The 19,147-nt window shown below is 43.6% G+C and overlaps 1 protein-coding gene across 4 annotated transcripts in view; it reads right to left on the reverse strand.

Moving 5' to 3' along the window:
- Nucleotides 1-19,147, reverse strand: part of Arid1a (AT-rich interaction domain 1A) — a 77,531-nt gene that overhangs the window by 56,198 nt on the left and 2,186 nt on the right. The window lies entirely within an intron of this gene.

Here is a 19,147-nt window from a genome sequence, read left to right on the forward strand (position 1 = left end):
CAACTTCTTCAGAGAAATACTCCTCTTGCTACGGGGGTGTGATAGTGAATGTCTTTTATCTCAGCAGAGGGAAGCTGATCTCTCTGTGAGTTCAAGGCCAATCTGATCTACACAGCAAGTTCTAGGACAGCCAGAGCTACATGATAGAGAAAACTCATCTCAAAAACAAAACAAAACCCTACAAAAGGAAAATATTCTTCTTCAGATGTTACTTAAAACCAGGGCCATGTAAAACAGGGTAAGGCCTCAGGAGGGCAAGCAGAAACAAAAGGTCATCTGATAAATCAGGAGCCCCTTTACAACTGTCAAGGAGAAGACAACAGTACAAGTTCCTGAGAATAGTCAGAGGTAGAACAGGTGGGCTCGAATACCAGTTTTCATAACAGCTTCATGGGAAGACAAGCGAAAGTGAATCAATTTTAACTCATTATGGTACTCAAGCCAAAACTACTACCCCCAGGATTCTGGATCAGTGGCAAGAGGGCAGGGTCAGGAATCTAGTCTCAGGGGAAGTCTTACTTCTCTTACTCTTTGTACCCTTAACTAGTACAGACTCTAGGAAGCTACAACTGTATGCAAGGTTGCCTACTTTAAGGAAAAGGTCTTCAGATATTGCTTAAAATGCAAGACTATAAAAGAATAAAGACCCCCAAGAAGACAAACATGCTCTGAGACTCTGTATGGACATTGTGGGCCACTGGATTAAGAGCTCTGCCCATGTTCCTAATTTCTTTGACCCTTAGTTTCCTCATCAAGAAAATAGAAGTAACTAGGCATAGAGGAAGTAGGCAGATCTCTGTGAGCTTGAGGCCAGTCTGATCTACACAGTGAGTGAGACCCTGTCTCTCTGTCTCTGTCTCTCATACACACACACACATACAGGAGGGAGGGAGGGAGGGAGGGGGAGAGAGAGAGAGAGAGAGAGAGAGAGAGAGCGCACATACACAGATGAGAGGGACGAAGGGAGAAGAGAATAGAAAATAGAGAATAGCCAGGCATGTGGTGTTTCATTCACAATTGCCATTTCATCACTCAAGAGACTAAACAAGAGGATTGCAGTTTGATGCCAGCCTTGGCTACATCTTTAAATTAAAAGAAGGGGGGGGGGAGGAAGGAAGAAAGAAATCAAAACAGGACTAGGGAGCTGGCTCAGTGGGTCAAGTGCTCGCTACACAAGCATGAAGACTGAGTTCAGCTCCCAGCTCCCCTGAAAAAGCCAAGCACAGGAGTGAGTGTCTATAACCTCAATGCTGGGGAAGCAAAGACAGATGGATCTAGGCCAGCCAGTCTAGTCAAAATAGGAAGCTCCAGGTTCAGTGAAAGATACTATCCAAAAATATGATGGAGAGCCGGGCAGTGGTGGCGCACACCTTTAATCCCAGCACTCAGGAGGCAGAGCTAGGTGGATCTCGGTGAGTTCGAGGCCAGCCTGGGCTACATGAGCAAGATCCCGACAGACACCAAAACTACAGAGAAACCCTGCCTTGAAAAGACAAAAAGATGGCGAGTGACAGGGAAGGCCCCCCACAGACATGCATAAGCAGGAGTATGTACACACGTCACACAGTGAGCTGGGGGGTGTGGCTCAGTGCTGGGCTAGCATGAGGACCTGGACTTGATTCCTAACATTGAAAACACCACAACCAGCAAACAGGTATTTCTTGGCTATAAGTCAGCCCAGAATAACTGAGACAAGAGAGAATAACAATAATCATAATGGTCCCTCCCTATCTGAAACTGCACACAATATCACACACACATACACACATTTCCAATACACTCATGGATATGAAGAAATTTGATTTTTTTTGGCTTTTCTTTCTGTAGTCTTTCCTGTCCTAGAACTAGCTCTGTAAAACAGGCCTTGAAGTCAGAGATCCTCCTGCCTCTGCCTCCCGAGTGGAATTACCGGCATGTGCCACCGCCACCCAGCAAGAAACTTATTTCTATATTACACCCAGCAAGTGGTTTACAACAATAATAAACCATTTACAACAATACATTATAAGTTAAGGGAATGTCTCTTTCTCAAAACGTGGAGTTTTCCATTTCATATTTTCAGATAGGAGTTGACTGTTGGTACCTAAAACTTGAGAAAGAAAAACCAGACAAGGGGAACGACTAGGGCCAGAGAAGTGACTTGGTGACTAAGAGCACCGGGTTCAATCCCCAGCATCCACAGGCAGCTCACAGCATCCTCAGGGTTTGAGGGAAGAAGTGAATCAAGGGAAGTACACCTTCCATCCAAATGAACATGGTCCAGTCTAGGAGACTATTCACTCATCCAGCAACTCACTTCTCCCAGACAGGGATCATCTATTTACATTAAACAACTCTTCAAGGCTGGAGATGTAGCGCTAACCACAGAAACCTGAGGGTTCAAGCTCCAGCAAGGCCTGACATAGGATGAGGAGGGATGGTGACATGCCTGCAATCCCAGCACCCAGGGAAGGCTGGAGAGAGGAGGAGCTGTAGTTCAAATTATCTTAAGCTACAGAGTTGAGGCCAGCCTGGTCCACATTAACACCGTCTCAACACCAGCAAACAAATGCAGCTCCTAAACAGACAAACTCTTCAGTGTGGCCTTTTCCTGTGAACCATTTAAAAAATGAGAATCCTGAACCTTTCTACAAAGAGTCTCTAATTGTTTTCTTCCACCATACCATTGCCACACAAGATGGGAGGTGTCTTTGCTTACCCTTACTTACTTATGTGTGTGCCTAGACAGCCTGTGTGTATGATCCAGTGTCCTGTCTGTCATCTAGCGCCCTTAGCTATCTTCAGCCTGCTCAGTCTCAAATTTCCAGCAGCAAAGCTTAGAAACCAGAAGAATTGCTGGGCAGTGGTGGGACAAGCCTTTAATCCCAGCACTCAGGAGGCAGAGATCCGCCTGCTTCTGCCTCCCTTGTGCTGGGATTAAAGGCACACTCCACCACCACCCAGCCTAAGTGTTTTTAATTAAATGTATGGAAAGCATTTTCTGGGTTGTCCCAGACTCTTTATAATGCTACTGACATTTATGACCTGGGGAGCAAAGTGCCAAATGCCCTACAGTGCAGCTCCACACAGAGAAAGAAGGTCCTCACCCACCACAGCAGAGGAATTTGCAACTCTGGAACTTAACCCTTGAGCAACCAAGAAAACACAAGTCAGGCTGACCAGTACTGACCCTAACAGTTAAATAGTACAAAGACATCTGCTAGCCGAGGAGAACAAAGCATTTTATTTTAAGCAATAGTTGGTGGCTCATGTATAAGGCAAGAGGACTGCTCTAGTTTGAGACCAGCCAGTGTAAAATCTAATCTCAAACAAAACACAACACACACACACACACACACAGTTGTAAGATAATCTACCAAGCGGGGTGGTGGCAGCGCACATCTTTAATCCCAGCACTCGGGAAGCAGAGGCAGGCGGATCTCTGTGAGTTCGAGGCCAGCCTGGGCTACAGAGTGAGTTCCAGGACAGCCAGGGCTACACAGAGAAACCCTGTCTCGAAAAACCAAAACAAACCAAAAAAAGTAGTTTAAAAAAAAAAAAGGTACAGTCTCTGTCACTCACACAAAGTGACATGACAACACCAAAACAAGGCACTTGCACAGGTGATGTGACCTGAGAGGAAAGGTGGGGACTTCCTCCCACTGCCGTCCTCTAGTGCATCCGACTAGGGAAGGAGGGACACTGGTGTGGGTGAGCCCACAAGCCTGGCGGGGTTCTTCTGCCATTCTTCCGTGTCGTCTTACCTCTGTGTGACACTGCACAAAAGGAATGCAGGGAAGGCCATGGAACCTGACATGGCTGCTTCACCTGGAGAGAACAAGGCACTGCCCAGCTCTTCAGATTAGTTTGAAATGTTCCTCCAGATCCAGTATCTGGTCTGCAGACAGTATTCAAAACCAACTAAACAAGTGAAGACAGAACCTACTCCTTTCTCTTGTAAAGGCACAGGTTGCACACACACACACACACACACACACACACGTAATAAAATTAAAGATACTAAATCTAAGCGCACAGTGTTTTCTCTTGGCAAAGTTTTTCCTCCTATACTAAAAAGGGTGTGTATCTGCAGCACACCACCAAAGAGTGGAACTACATTTACACACAGACGTGTAAATCAAGTGTTACACTACCCTTTGACAAAAGCAGCAGCAATACCACTCGGCTTGTTTCACTAATTTCTGGAAGTATCTTGGGCTACTCCCCTAAAGTGCCAATTTTTCAGCGAGACCCACCCCGAGTCTGCTGACCCCACAACAGACACAATAACAGAAGTTAAAGAAGGGCTAACCTTAGGATGTCAGCCTTAGTCCAAGTGCACTCAAATCCTAGGAGTTAAGGTCAGCAATCTGCAGACTGGTAAATCATATAGTCTAGCAAATTCTCCACTTCCTTTCAAAGCTTCCAAAGTACATTGTTAACAGACTCTTCAGCCACCGGTCAAAAGAGCATGTGCACAGAACTCTATTTCAAGATTCTCACCAAAAAGACGAAAAGTTACCAGCTGTCTTTTTAGAGGTACATTGTCTGTTTCCTTTGCCCTCTGGCCAGTTGATCATGTTGAGATGGATACTTGGTGTACTAAACCACCAGGAAAATCTAGTCAGCATCTTACCCTCTTCTATCTCCTTCTTCTCTGTCTTCGTCCTAGTCCCCTTTGGCTCACACTCTCATCAGAGAGTGTCTTATTTCCCGGCACTAAGAATGTCCTTTACTCTATGTGTCTGGGTAGGTGAGCCCAACTACTTCAATCTTGCTTTATTTTAACCCCACACTCACCATGACCCCACTGTTGTAGCCTGAGGCTTTCTGTTGAGCTTTAGAACACAAGGACTGAACTCAGAGAGTGAAAGGAAAACAGCAATGTCACCCACGAAGCTGTCCTGTGCCAACTGAGCCCCAAGAGTAAGGAAGGCCAAGGGTGTCCTCTAGCCCAAAGGGAATGAAATGGGAAAGTACTAACCATCTGGGCACTTCTGCTTAATAGTTAGACAAAGGTAGCTCCTGTCTTTAATTATCCAGGCCTTTAGAACAGAGGTTAAGTGGTAAGACATTAGGGTCTTCTCAGAAATGTCTTGGAAAATGGTGCTAACTGCAACTCTAAGCCTTGGACCAGCTCTAGCATGAGAAAGTTACTGGAGCATCCATGTGCTTTATATTCTACTAAGTAAGATACCAAATGAGGGAATGAAAGGAAGTGGATTAAAAGTATTCCTCGTATATACAAATGTCAATTCACAGGTCCAACTATCAGCCTTCTGGAAACCACTGACCTGTCCTAGTTGGGTTTTAATGATACATTTCTCAGGCAGCAAGGAAAGGTGGTCTGTTTCTAAAGGAAAGGACATACACATTCTACTTGAGATCTGTGAATTAGAACACTGGTTCTATTAATGTTTACTAACTGACCATTTCTGCTATTTTCATTATATTGCCAAGGACAATCTTGAATAATAAGAATTCTTTATACAAATGGAGACAGGTCTCTTGAATAACATAACTTACACAACTAGACGAGTCTCAGCTCAAAGATACACTCAGACAGGGCTCACCCACTTCAGTGATGGGATAACTTGCTGGGTTCTACTTTGCTAGAACTTCAAAAGGGACACAAGGGGAAAAAAGAAAAAAACAACTTAGGCTGGTCACTAGAGAGCTGGACATGAGGAGAGAGGGGAGTTACTGAGGAAGATCACCACACTCCTCTTCTCAGATCAGGTAGCCATCACAGGCAGAAGAACATAACATGTATTTAATTAGTGTTGAAATACTGGTCCTTTTTTTTTGAGACAGGATCTCACATAGCTGAGGCTGGATTTGAACTCCTGATCCTCTTGCCTCCATCTCCCAAGTGCTGGGATTAGGTATGTCATATTTGGAGACTGTCAGACAGACATATCCAGAAATAGTCTTCTCTACCTTCCTCCAACTCCCATGACCACAGACACAGATTACTGCCATGTCACCTCATTGTAGAACTAGGAAAAGGAAAAGAAAAAGAACTAGGAAAAGGAAAACCAGCAAGAGTCCAGTCTTAAACAGAAACTGAACAGGCGGTGGTGGTACGACCTTTAATCCCAGCACTCAGGAGGCAGAGGCAGGCAGATCTCAGTGAGTTCAAGGCTAGCCTGGTCTAAAAGTGAGTACCAGGACAGCCAGGACTGCTACACAGAGAAACCCTGTCTCTAAAAACATAAACAAACAAACAAACAGAAACTGGGTGCCATCCCATTCGAGTTCATCATCATCTGTTTTCTACATGGACTAAATGTCTGGCTATCCCTGAAGTGCCTATGCTGGAGTCCTCAGCCCTAATGGAACGGTTTTAGAATGTGGGGCCTTGGGTAGTAACTGGGTTTAGCTTGGATCACAATGGTAGGTCCCCATACAGAGATCAGGACTCTTTAACGACATGTGAGGCACTAGTTAGAGGATGCTAAAACCACAAGCAAGGTTCAAGGCCAGCCTGGTCTACAGAATGAGTTCCAGAACAGCCAGGGCTACACAGAGAAACCCTATCTGGAAAAACCAGAAAAGACCACAAGCAAGAGACTTCACCTAGATTCAAATCTGCTGACAACTTAACCTGGCACTTCTACACTCTAGAACTGACCTGTTGCTTAAGCCTCACAATCCACAAAGTTTTGTTATTTAGTAGCCCATGAGGCTAACACAACTTCAATCACTTTGACAGCCTTTTCTCTATCCAGTAACGCTTTGATCACAGAAGACAGATGTATCTGAAACATCCATCTACAGTATAATTAGAAGCACCTCAGGCAATTCGGATATGCCCTGAAGAATAGTTAAGTGTAAATGCACAATGCAATCCTTTTCAAATTCGAGTGTCCATTAGGACAATCTAAGAACCTGTTACAGTATACTGTGGGGTTCGGGATTTGGGGTTTCAATTTCTAAACAAGGCCACACAGGTAGACTCTTTTTTTGTTGTTTGTTTGTTTTTGGTTTTTGGTTTTTTTCGAGACAAGGTTTCTTTGTGTAGCTTTGCGCCTTTCCTGGAACTCACTTGGTAGACCAGGCTGGCCTCGAACTCACAGAGATCCACCTGCCTCTTCTCCCGAGTGCTGGGATTAAAGGCTTGTGCCACCACGCCCGGCTCCACCTAGGTTAAAATTTGGGTTTTTCAGGAATTTATGGTGACATGTCCCTCAGGAGGCTATAAAATAACAAGACCCTGCCTCAAAAAGAAAGAAGAAAGAAAGAAAGAAAGAAAGAAAGAAAGAAAGAAAGGAAGGAAGGAAGGAAGGAAGGAAGGAAGGAAGGAAGGAAGGAAGGAAGGAAGGAAGGAAGGAAGGAAGGAAGGAAGGAAGGAAGGAAGAAAGAAAGAAAGAAAGACAGGCTGCAGCAAGATGCTTCATAGAGTTAAGTACTGGCCATGCAGGCCTGACAACCAGTCAAACGGAAAGAAGGGCATCAGATCACAAGGTTGTTCTCTCACCTCCGTGTGCACAATGTCACACATCTGCACCTACACACGGTACATACATAGTAAAAAGATGTTTCAAGGAATAGTTGCTCATTTGTTTGTTTGGTTGGTTTTTCAAGGCAGGGTCTCTCTGTGTATGTAGCCCTGGCTATCCCAGAACAAACTCATTCTATAGACCAGACTGGCTTTGAACTCACAGAGATCCGCCTGGCTCTGCCTCCTGAGTGCTGGGATCAAAGGTGTGTACCACTATTGCTGACAGTGATGGCCCACGCCTTTAATCCCAGCACTGGGGAGGCAGAGGCAGGCGGATCTCTGTGAGTTTGAGGCCAGCCTGGACTACAGAGTGAGATCCAGGACAGGCACCAAAACTGCACAGAGAAACCCTGTCTCTGAAAAACAAGAACAAAAAAAGGTATGCACCACCAACTTTTTTAAAAAATGTCCATAACCTAGTAGTACTTTCACTCAGCTTTAACATGGATTCCAACCTACAAAGTAGGGTTTTTTTTCATCATGTAGTTTAGAATAGAGTAAGAGAAATAGCTGATGTAAAGCCACACAGCCTAAAGAAAATTTAAAACTGGACTTAGAGCCGACTCTCCTGTGAAACTGTACATGGCACTTAACCGTGAGTGTTCGCTTTGCCCAGGTGGCAGATTAAGACAGCAATGCCCTCCTCTCTAACTGGCACTCAAAGTTTCTGAAAAGTAATTATCCTATAAATATTTTCATAATGCAAGTCACTCAGACAAAAGTTATTCCATCGTAACCCGAATCCCATCCCCAGTCTCAAATGTGTCTCCTGATAACGGGCTCAAACAACCAAATACTGCCAGTTCTCTTCCCAGGAATAACAAGACAGCAATAAATCAAGTGCCATGACCATTTATGAGAAACCCAGAATAATTAAACTTTAAATGGAAAAAATGGACAGGGCCAACATCTAGGTATGATGTCACAGTAACCAAAAGCTACTCAGTCTTTTTATTTCATTTGGAGTTTCCATCAAGGCTGAAGAGTCTGCTCAGTGGTTATGAGCATTCCCTGATAATTCTGGAAGACCCATGTTCGGTTCCCAACACCCTTATCAGGCAGCTCACAACTACCTGAAACTTCACCTCCAGGATATCCAAACCACTCTTTTGGCCTCTGCAGGTACCCACACATATGTGGCAGACCTTCAAACACAGACACATACAAACAAATAAAAATAACATCTTTTTTAAAAAGTTCTAGACAAATACAAAAATAATATCCTAAGTAGTCCTGGTTCGTAAGTAATTTATTTTGGGGGACACAAACTTAGTATTTTAGAAGGGGGTGGCTCGGTGATAAGAGTACCTGTCTAGCATCAAGAGACCCTAGATTTAACTCTTACTACCTTAAAAAATAAATACCTCCAGAGCCATGGCTCTTAACAAACCTTGATTCACCCTCAACTTAACCTTATACTAACTACTACCCCAAAGGATGTTTTATAATTCTATTTCCATGACTGGATGCCAAGAGGAATAACAGAATCTGCCTCTCCCGGGATTTTGAAGAAAGAGTAAATGAGGAAATTCATGAGAATCAAACATAATGCGTACTCAGCACAAACTAGGTCCACAGTACACAGTAGCTGTCCTGAATACTCACTTTCAGCATGCTAGCTCGAACTTCAAAGTCAAGATCTCAGTAAAGATTCTGGCCCTGAGCAATGGACAAACTGTTCCCTAAGTCCATTAGGATATAGTTTTCTTTGGCAGCCTAGATTCCTAAACAGGTAAACGTTGGAAGCCAAAGCATAAGTCATCTAAACTGGATGATAAAAAGTTTCAGGCTTGCCGGGCAATGGTGGCCCATGCCTTTAATCCCAGCACTCAGGAGGCAGAGGCAGGCAGATCTCTGAGTTCAAGGCCAGCCTGGTCTACAGAGTGAGTCCCAGGACAGTCAGGGCTACACAGACAAACCTTGTCTCAAAAAAACCAAAAACGAACAAAAAGGAGTTTCAGGCGCTGGACTAATATGGAGCCAGCCTGTGAATTCCACAGCCTCAGGATCAGAACAGAATGCTGTCCAAAGGGCAGAGAGAAGCCATTTGTATCTGCCAAAAAAGACATGGCCATCTCTGCCTAGGTAACCTGCTTGCTAAGGACAGAAGAAAGCTGTAATGTCCACTTCAGAGAAGTTGGAGATCACTGGGTAGAAGCTCCCAAAGAATGTACCCCAAACATGAAGCCTTTAGTCTTCTCCCACATAGCCAAATTCATACTGTTCTTAAAGTCCAAGTCCACTAGACTTGAGTCAGTTCAGAGTAAACAGGCAGGCCCAAATGCACTCTTGCTGGGAAAGCTCTGCGAGCATGCTGTGAGCTCAGGAAAAAAAGGCCGCAAAACAAAATCAAGCACACAGCAAATGGGTTTTTTAAATAAGTGCTATCACACCGACCCCTCACACTCCCCGCTGCCATCACACTGGTGCTAGATCTTTGGGGGTGGGGGTGGGGTGGGGTCTTTTCAACGGAGATAAACAAGCAAGCTGAAAGCTAACAGGTTTAAAAGTGTAAAGCACATAAAAATCTTGGCTGCTGGTGATGAGCCACAGAAAATCATGCACGTGCCAGTGCCAAGGGAAAAGGAAATCTAATATCTAACATTGCAGACTTGGGAACATAGAAGCAGCAAAGCCATAGGACACCCAAATGCAAAGGCTAGGGATGGGGGCAGGGGCAATTCAAGTAGTGCACTCTGGGCCTGCAGAGCACACAGTCCAATACCAAAGCCCCTTAGTATTTAGTATCAACATAACTTCCTGGAGGACAACAAAAATCTGTCCTGGATTACTGGGTGATTTCTAATATGCACCATAACCAACACTAAGTCAACATTTAGGGATGGAATTTCCCACTGCAGCTTGCTGGAATGCATTCTTGGCATCAGGCTTCTTCCTATTCCAGTCCACCCTTAGAAGATGCAGAAGCCACTGGGAAATACTCAACCTGTCCAAAGACACTCTCACTGATATGCACAAGTGACCAACAAACTCCCTCAGGTATCTCCTTCACGTGCAATTTAAACAACAAAACAACAACAAAACTCCCCTCCATTTCAATAGGGGATGGACAATGGAGTCAATGTTTACCCAGCCTGATTCCTCTCAAGTGCGGGACTCCATGATTATGAGTGCTTACTGCTCCTGCAGAATGCAGAAGACTGGGCTTCAGTTCCCGAAACCCACAAAGCAGCTCACAACCACCTGTTACTCCAGTGCCAGGGTTCCAATGCCCTCTTCTGAACTCAGTGGGCTTAGGCATGCGCATGAAGCACATATATACACTCAGATACATACACATAAAGCAAACAGTTAAAAGATACGATAAAATGTGGGATTAAGGAATTCATCTTTAAGTCCTGTACACCTACTATCCAAGACAGAGGAACTATGATGCCTAGTGTTGAATTAATCAAAATTCACTTTCCCAAAATGCAAAAACCCAAGGCAAAAAAGAAGTTGAAAGAGGTATTTCTAAATTAGAATCTGTATTCCATACTTGCAGGGCTGACCGGATGGCTCAGTAGGTAAAGTTGTTTGCTTAATGAAAAGCCTAACTACGCACGCACGCACGCAGCATACACACTCAATGTAAAGGTAGGGGGAAACAGGTTATGAACTCCACAAGGTAAGCTATCCTCTGACCTCTACACTCCACAATTTTACACACACACACAGTCTTAAAGATTCTGCACTTCCATACTGGTGCAGTATAGCCTATCCACTTCCAGGAGGAAGCATTTTTGTATTGTAATGGCTTGGCATTGGACACACAATTCACACTTGGTTAGTAAGCATACACTGGTGGTCCTTAACAAGTGTCGGGTCCAAACACAAAGACCAGTAGGTTAAGACAAATCACAACATTGCATTTTAGAGGCTCCATAAGGAATAATCGGTGTTTGCAGCACTAGGTTTCTTGGCCATAGTCAATCTATAAACGGTATTAAAGGCCATTTCTCTGAACGGACTATGGCAAACTGTATACATCCATCAACCCATCAACCAATATAAGGTCTAAAGCAACTCAGTTTGAGCACAACCCCCACCTCTTCAGAAATCATAGCAGTGTAAGAGTCCTAAACAGGTACTTCATGACTAGGGAAATGGCTCAGTGGTTCAGAATGCTTCCTGTTCTTCCTCAGGACCCAAATTCAGTTCCCAGCACCCACACTGGTTGGCTTACAACCACCTGTAACTCCAACTCAAGAGATCCAACCTCCTCCTCTGGCACCTGAACCCATGACATTTACTCAACAAATAAATGAAATAATAATACTAATTTTCTTAGTATTATTTCATCAGCTAACTATGGTTTACCAACCAAACATGAACCACCATGACTACAGAATGTCCAGAATACACAACTCTGAAGTTGTCAAGACCTTCCAAATGCAGAGTTACTACAAATAAATCCACAAACTGCTCTAGAACTTCGCAGATCCTAACAGAGCCACAGGAACCACTAAGCTGGTGCAACCATTCTTTCAGGAATTTTATGGTTAGTATGCCATCTCAAGGTCACTCTAACACTACGGTAACTACAGGTCCGGGAATGACTATATATAGTTTGGATTCTATAAAGCCCACGAAATTAGAAATCATTATGGATAAAAGGCAAGTTAATATTTTAACGTTTCTCCTTTTAAATATTTAGTTTGTCAGATGCTACACATCTGAACAGCTACTCCTGACTACGCCTGCTCAATTCTGATTGCTCTTCACCCCCGAGTCCCTTCAGCCTGTATACTAGCTTTAGGTCACAGCCACAGTAAAACCACTTTGCAAGTTTTCTGGATGTGTGTACCCAGCCCAAGATAACTAAATTCTTTAAAGCAGATATTGCCTCAATCTTTTCTAAGGGGTGGGGTTGAAACAGTCTACCTGTGTACCCTAGACTGCCTTGAAATTTAAAGCCATTCTCCTGCCTCAAGCCTTCCAAATCCCAAACCCCAAGTGCTGAGATTACAAGCATATGCCACCACACCTGGATCTGCCCTTTTCTATCTAGTATCTAGTCAGTGTAAGTGTTCAGGCCCATTTCTCAGGCCACTGGAGTCTCCAGATCTCCTAACCTGGAGATTAGGCTCTCTGCAATCAGAATGAAGTTCTAATAGCTTGCCATCTTTGTAGTGGGAAAGGCCTTAACAATAAGAGGTGACCAAAGTCAGTGTCATCCAAGTTTCTTTCTTTTTTCTTAATTTTGCTTTAAAACAATATGATAGCCTTTGTAACAGAGCTGAACCTAAAAAATTATTATCAGGACCATAATTACATTCACACTCCCTGCTATTATCTAAGCTAAATCAAGCAGGCTCTCACAGAACACTGATCTAAAACAAACAACAAACAAACAACAAACTCTTCTTGTATAGTAACTGGTATCAGTCGGTGAATTTAGGTCTTTTTTTTGGGGGGGGGTGTACTAGTAGTGGTGAGACAAGGTCTCACTATGTAGCCCTGGCTGGCCTGGAACTCACTATGTAGACCAGGCTAGCCCCAAAGTCAGAGATCTGCCTGCCTCTGCCTCCAGAGTTCTAGGATTAAAGGTGTGGTACACCACACCTGGATGGGTGGATCTTAAAAGTCACTGACAAAATTATTCTGGCCATTTCAAAGCTACCAAGTCAGATTCTCTCTCCTTCCTTCCTTCCTTCCCTCCCTCCCTCCCCCCCCCCTCTCCAGGGTTTCTCTGCGTAGCACTGGCTGTCCTGGAGCTCGATTTGTAGACCAAGCTGGCCTTGAATTCAGAGATCTGCATGCCTCTGCCTCACGAGTGCTGGGACTAAAAGCATAGGCCACCACACCTGGCTCGGATTCTTGTTTCACCATAAAAAGAATATATCACTAAAGGAACAAATCCAGAAATATTAATCTAAAATAACAATTTCTAAAATCTACCCATCTAACCCTTGAAACACAATCTCGTGGACTGACTGACCCAGAACTGGGAGATGAGAAGAATTTTAGCATGTGCATTACAGAGAAGCCTTGCAAAACTGTATAAACCAGCCAGGCCCTTCAGCAAGTAGGTTTATAATGCACAGCTGAACGAGAGTAAGGCTGACGCCGAACCTTCAGTATCTTTCTCCTTTCTGGTATTCTAGAAATGTAAATCCAATCCAACAAGACCTCATGCCAAACTACAAATCCTTTTCCAAAGGAACAAGGTTTTAACTCAAAGTCTCCTAAGCCAAGCTTTTGGAACACATTTATTACATTGCTGAAACTTAGTGCGTTCTTTCCAAACTTCTGTTGGCTTTCTCTATGTAACTGCAACTGACTTTTAACAAGGTCTCATGTCTTCAACTTAGCATGAAGTCAATCAGGGTGGCATCTTCTACTTGGTAATTCTCAAAGAACTACCTCTCCCAATTCTCCATATCCTGCATACCCTGACCCACAGCACCGCCTTCTTCCCGGCCCCCTTTTCAGCAGGGTTATTTTATTCTACCTCATGAGGCACCAGCATTATCTTCGCCTGAAAACTGTTTATTAATTTGCCTGTCAAACATTCTATAGAGCCGTTTACATCTTACTACAGAAACCTCCTGGGTACATATTGACAGCTCAGCAAGTATTTACACAAAGCTCGGAAACATTTGGTTGCTTCTGAGGAAGAAGCTGCTGTGTCAAGTCGAGACTCAAACACCTTTTCTCCTGCCGTTTCCCCTCCTCTACAGAACCAAGCTTCCTTCCAGCACAGCTTCCATATACGCAGAACCACACTTCTACACTACTAGACCACTCAGTGTGACGGGACACTCAGTGTGCTGGAGAGAACACGTCCAGGGCCACACACAGCAAGTCACACCCCGCGTAGTTCCTAAACCAGGGTAAAGGAATACAAACAACCTAAAAATTTGCCGTCTAACACTTAGTTTCTCCTGTTCCCGGCTCCGGAACTTTTCTTTCTCTCAGCAAAACTCACAGGGCAAGTCCAGGCACTCAGACTGCAACCAACTGCCCAAACCAGACCCAGACCTGCCCCGACGCTGAGCGTCTGAAGAGCTAAATGCTACCTCTCCCTCCCTCCCTAACCACCCACCTCAAAGCAGTGTGCGGATGTTAAATTGTATCAATACCTACTTCCTATCCCACCCCAGTGGCTAGCCTCCTGGGGATCCTGAAGAAACTATTTCCAGGTTTTAACGAAGGCTGCCCATTATTTCATTACCTTCACTGTTTTCAAACCTCCGCCAGGTGAAATGACTAATGACGCACAGATTAACAGTTTTGAGACAAGTTTTTTCTTTGTAGCACTCAACTTCTCTGAGCTTGTCCCTGCAAATCCCAGGAGATAACCTTGACTTCCTTAAGCCTAGGGGAAGAAAGATAGCTTAAAAACAACACTGAAATCAGGCCCAAACCTTAACTCCCAAGAAGATTGAGAGTTTGAAAGTCAATCTGAGCTACACTTCAGGACCCAACCTCTCCCTCTCTCCTCTCTCTGTCTCTCTCTCTCTCTCTGTCTGTCTCTGTCTCTCACGCACGCACACCAAATAGGAGGAGGGTCACTGAAGAAGGAACTTGTCTACTATGGAAGACTATGGAAGAAATCAATGAGTTTCAACATAGAGCAAGATTATTTGGTTCATCAGCTTCATTTAACCAGAAATGCAAATGACTTGCCCTGAGTCAGTTTCATGAGGAACCCAAGCCTCCCTCCCTCCTGAGCTACAAGCTCTCGGACCCTTCATACAACTCAGCATGCAGTTAAGGACCAACCAACCAAACAACCAAAGAACAAGCAGAGATAAAAGCTAGGTGGATTCAGAATCCCTTTCAGAGCCCCAGGAATCACAGTTCACTGGAAGGATACTAGTCAGTATCAATTTATTCTGTTTTTTATTTTTGTTCAATTTATTTTATTGTTTGTGTGAGACAGAGTCTACCTATGCAGCTCTGGCTATCTTGAAATCTTCATGGTCCCTTAGCTTCCCTTACTGGGATTAGAGGCATGTGCTACCAGACTATTTTTTTCTCCTTTAATACAGGGTTTCTCCCTAGGAAGTCCAAGCTGACCTGGAATTCACTATGTAACCTAGGTTCACCTTAAATTTAAGATCTTCCTGCCTCAGCCTTAGGAGTGCTGGGAATACAGATGTCAACTACCATTTCTGGTTCTTGAATACCATTTTTAAATATATCTGCATGCTGCCACTGCTTCTAAAACTTAGAGGTTTTAAGCAAACCAATACAATCTTTTGGGGGTGGAATAGGAAAGGACTCAGGCCATTACTTTGTTAGCCTACTCCCACATTTTTAAACTGTTCACCAGCTGCTGTGAGATACCTACTGTAGCTGACATCACACCTGTACAAATCGATCCAACATATGAAGGTGATAGCAGGTCCTGGGGGTGGGAGGGATGGACCTTCAACTAAAAAAAGTCCTTATACAGATCAATACAGAAGAAATCTACCTCACTGCTTCCTCCCTCTCTTCTCACATCGCTATCCCAACTCCCACCACCCACAACCATGAACAGGAGAAACGCGAAGCCTCCACTGCTGTATTTTCCCCATGATTTCCCTGTCCTTCCAGAGAGAGAACTCCCAATTGTTCTGTATTTCAGCCAGCCCAGAATATCTGCCACGTACTCTGATAATAAATTCAGGATTCCCGTATCTGTTTCCCAGAAGTTTGGAATACCAGCTCATAATGTCCAGCCATGCTTCTACAGTGAAATCCAGAACTAGTTACTGTAGCTCTACCTGATTTAGGCTCAAGTCAGCCTCACACTCCCAATCCCTCTCATCCCTCTCTCCCTACACCTCATAAATACACGAGCCACCACACCAAGCTATAGTTCACTTTTTTTTTACTATGATAAACTAGTATTACTCAAGGTATACTGCTAAAAGTGACCCAAGTAAAAAGCTTTACATAAACTCACTCACATAGGTAACCTAAACCAATGTTGTCAGTACCAGATAACCTCTGGGATGATCCTAGTTCCTACGACAAAAATCACATACTAGTCTTTACTTCTGAAAAGCAAAGTCAAATAACATCACTTTATTTAACCATGTGATGGAAAAAAAATATTCTTTTGTTGTTTTGCTTTTTTGAGACAGGGTCTCATTGTACAGCTGACCAGCCTAGAACACACTATGTAGACCAGGCTGGCCTTGAACTCACAGAGTTCCACCTGCTTTTGTCTCCCAAGAGCCACCACACCTAACTCTAAAAAATAGTCTTTAAACTATGGCTGGGTTGGGGAAAGGAATGAGATTCCTTAAGAATATTTAGGGGACCAGGCGGTGGCACACCCCTTTAATCCCAGCACTACGGAGGCAGAGCCAGGTGGAGCTCTGAGATCCAGGACAGGCACCAAAACTCCCAGAGAAACCCTGTCTTGAAAACAACAACAACAAAGAATATTTAGGGACTAGGGATATAGCTCAGTTGTCAGAGTGCTTACCTAGCATGTGTGAAGTCTGGGTTCAACTCCCAGCCCTACATTAAAAACCTAGCCTACGCTGTAGAGACAGATGATGATGGGTCAGCAGTTAAGAGCACTTACTGTGCTCTTGCAGAGAACCTGGGTTCGGTTCCCAGCACCCACATCAGACAGCTCACAACTGTCTGTACCTCCAGTTCCAGGGCATCAGACATCTGGTGCACATAAACTCGTGTACACAAACACATTCCCATAAATTTTTAAAATTCTACAACAGGATAAACAGGCCTGGTGGCACATGCATGTATAGATCCTAGAACTTCAGGGGTGGAGGGCAAGATGATCAACAGGTCAAAGTTATCCTTGAGTTCAAAGCCAACCTGAGACTTCAAAAGGCACGACAGGTTTATCCTCAAGTAGGGAGTGGAATCTCAGAGCCAAACCTACTCCCCCTAGAGCCCTAGGGACTAGAGACTATTAGACTCCTAGACTGCTAGACACACCTGAGGCTTACAAAACTCAAGCTGTACTAGCTCTTCCACAAGGTACTGCTCTCCAGAACTGAAATGAAATTGAATAGGAAATCTATTTTGTGAAAGCTGGGGCCTGGTGGTGATAAAAGAGAATTAAAAAAAAAAAAAAAAAAAAAACATCCAACCACAGCAGACATAGGATTCTAAATAAGGACTGTATCCACATTCTTATGTGCCCTGGACAGAACATATGACTAGTACCTAGACACATAGGGAATGCTCAATTATTTAATAACCAAAACCAGAAATTACCACAAAAGTTGATTTAAAAATAAACAAATAAAACATAGCTCCTGCCTGTAATCCTAGCACTTGGGAGGCAGAGATGGGAGAATCAAGAGTTCAAAATCAACCTAATCTCATATACACTGTAAGTTCCAGAACATCCTAGGGTACATGAGACCCTGACACAAAACAAACAAAACTCACTGTTTTTAATGAGCCTTGACACCCATCCCCAATTATTTCTCCTAATAGTTCTCAAGAAAGGAAATTTTCTTAGTCAAAATAAAAGAAAGCGAGGGAAAGCAGACATACATCACAGAATGACTGGGGAGACATGCATTCTGTCTGAGACAAAACGTATCCTCCAGGCAGCAGGAAAAACTCGAGTGTGTCCCTATTGTCACACAGATGAAGATCACTGGGGAAGACTGCAGCCTCACAGGAGAGCTGCCTCCGATTAGGCTATTTTCAAAGTTCCTAGTCAACAGAAGAGCACAAAAGTAGTTCTAGGATGGGGAGGGGTACAGGAAGTCACTGTTCTTCTAAGTGAACAAATCTAGCACAAAGATACAACTGCAGGGAATGGGAACCTGAGGACGTTTCTCCCCTCTTTGAAAATATGTCTAAAGGGGTAAGATAGTCCTGACCAAAGCACCCAGGAAGAGGCAGCAAGGTAAAATAAATAAAATGTACAAAAAGGTACCAAAAGTGGCAGTCATATAGGTCATTGTAGGTCATAGCTTTACACCCTAAAAGATAAAAGGGAAAAAAGGAAAAAGACACATAATTTAAAACACAAAGAAAAATATTGGCCAGTCTCTATTTTAGAGCTCTGAAACGACCAGTGACAAAACAGATATTCCAGGGACAAGTCATAAATTTCTTAAAATGAGCCTTTAGGAGACAATCCCTCTAAATCTGGAAAACATCAGCATCTCTTTCAATTGAGCTGGTCTTCCAAAAGTTCAATTAACACAAGAAAAGTGTTAACAAGATTCAACATGTAAACAAAGAAAGAGGCAAGCCTTGCTTAAAAGGGAATTCTTGATCCTAATATCGAATTCCGCCAGAAAGCTCTTAAGCAAAAAAATATTAACAAAAACCATCTTCTTCCCCTATAGATCCCACATTTGCCATTCAATAAAAAGGCCAGTAAAATAATTTCAGTTCTGTAAAGTGGAACAGTGTCAAAAAATTACTCAAGACAAATGTATCCTCAGAGCCATCAAAGAACTCATTTATATCATCAGGAAAGTCACAAAACCAAAACAAACAGCAAACCCATTGTAGAGAAAAACTCAGCTACTGTTCCAACAACACAGAATCTATTTCAGACTGCATAAAACATAACAAGCAAAATAAATCCAAGGTACAAGCAAAATGCCATCGCCTGCTCTTTTGTTTCAGGCACAATGTAACAAGGGCAGCCTGTCTGGGGCTCTGCTCCTGCTGATACAGTATTGCTGCTTAAACCTCCCTCCTCAAGGTCACAGCCAATTT

The sequence above is a fragment of the Peromyscus maniculatus genome, chromosome 2, assembly GCF_049852395.1.
Source record: "Peromyscus maniculatus bairdii isolate BWxNUB_F1_BW_parent chromosome 2, HU_Pman_BW_mat_3.1, whole genome shotgun sequence".
Classification (NCBI taxonomy): Eukaryota; Metazoa; Chordata; class Mammalia; order Rodentia; family Cricetidae; genus Peromyscus; species Peromyscus maniculatus.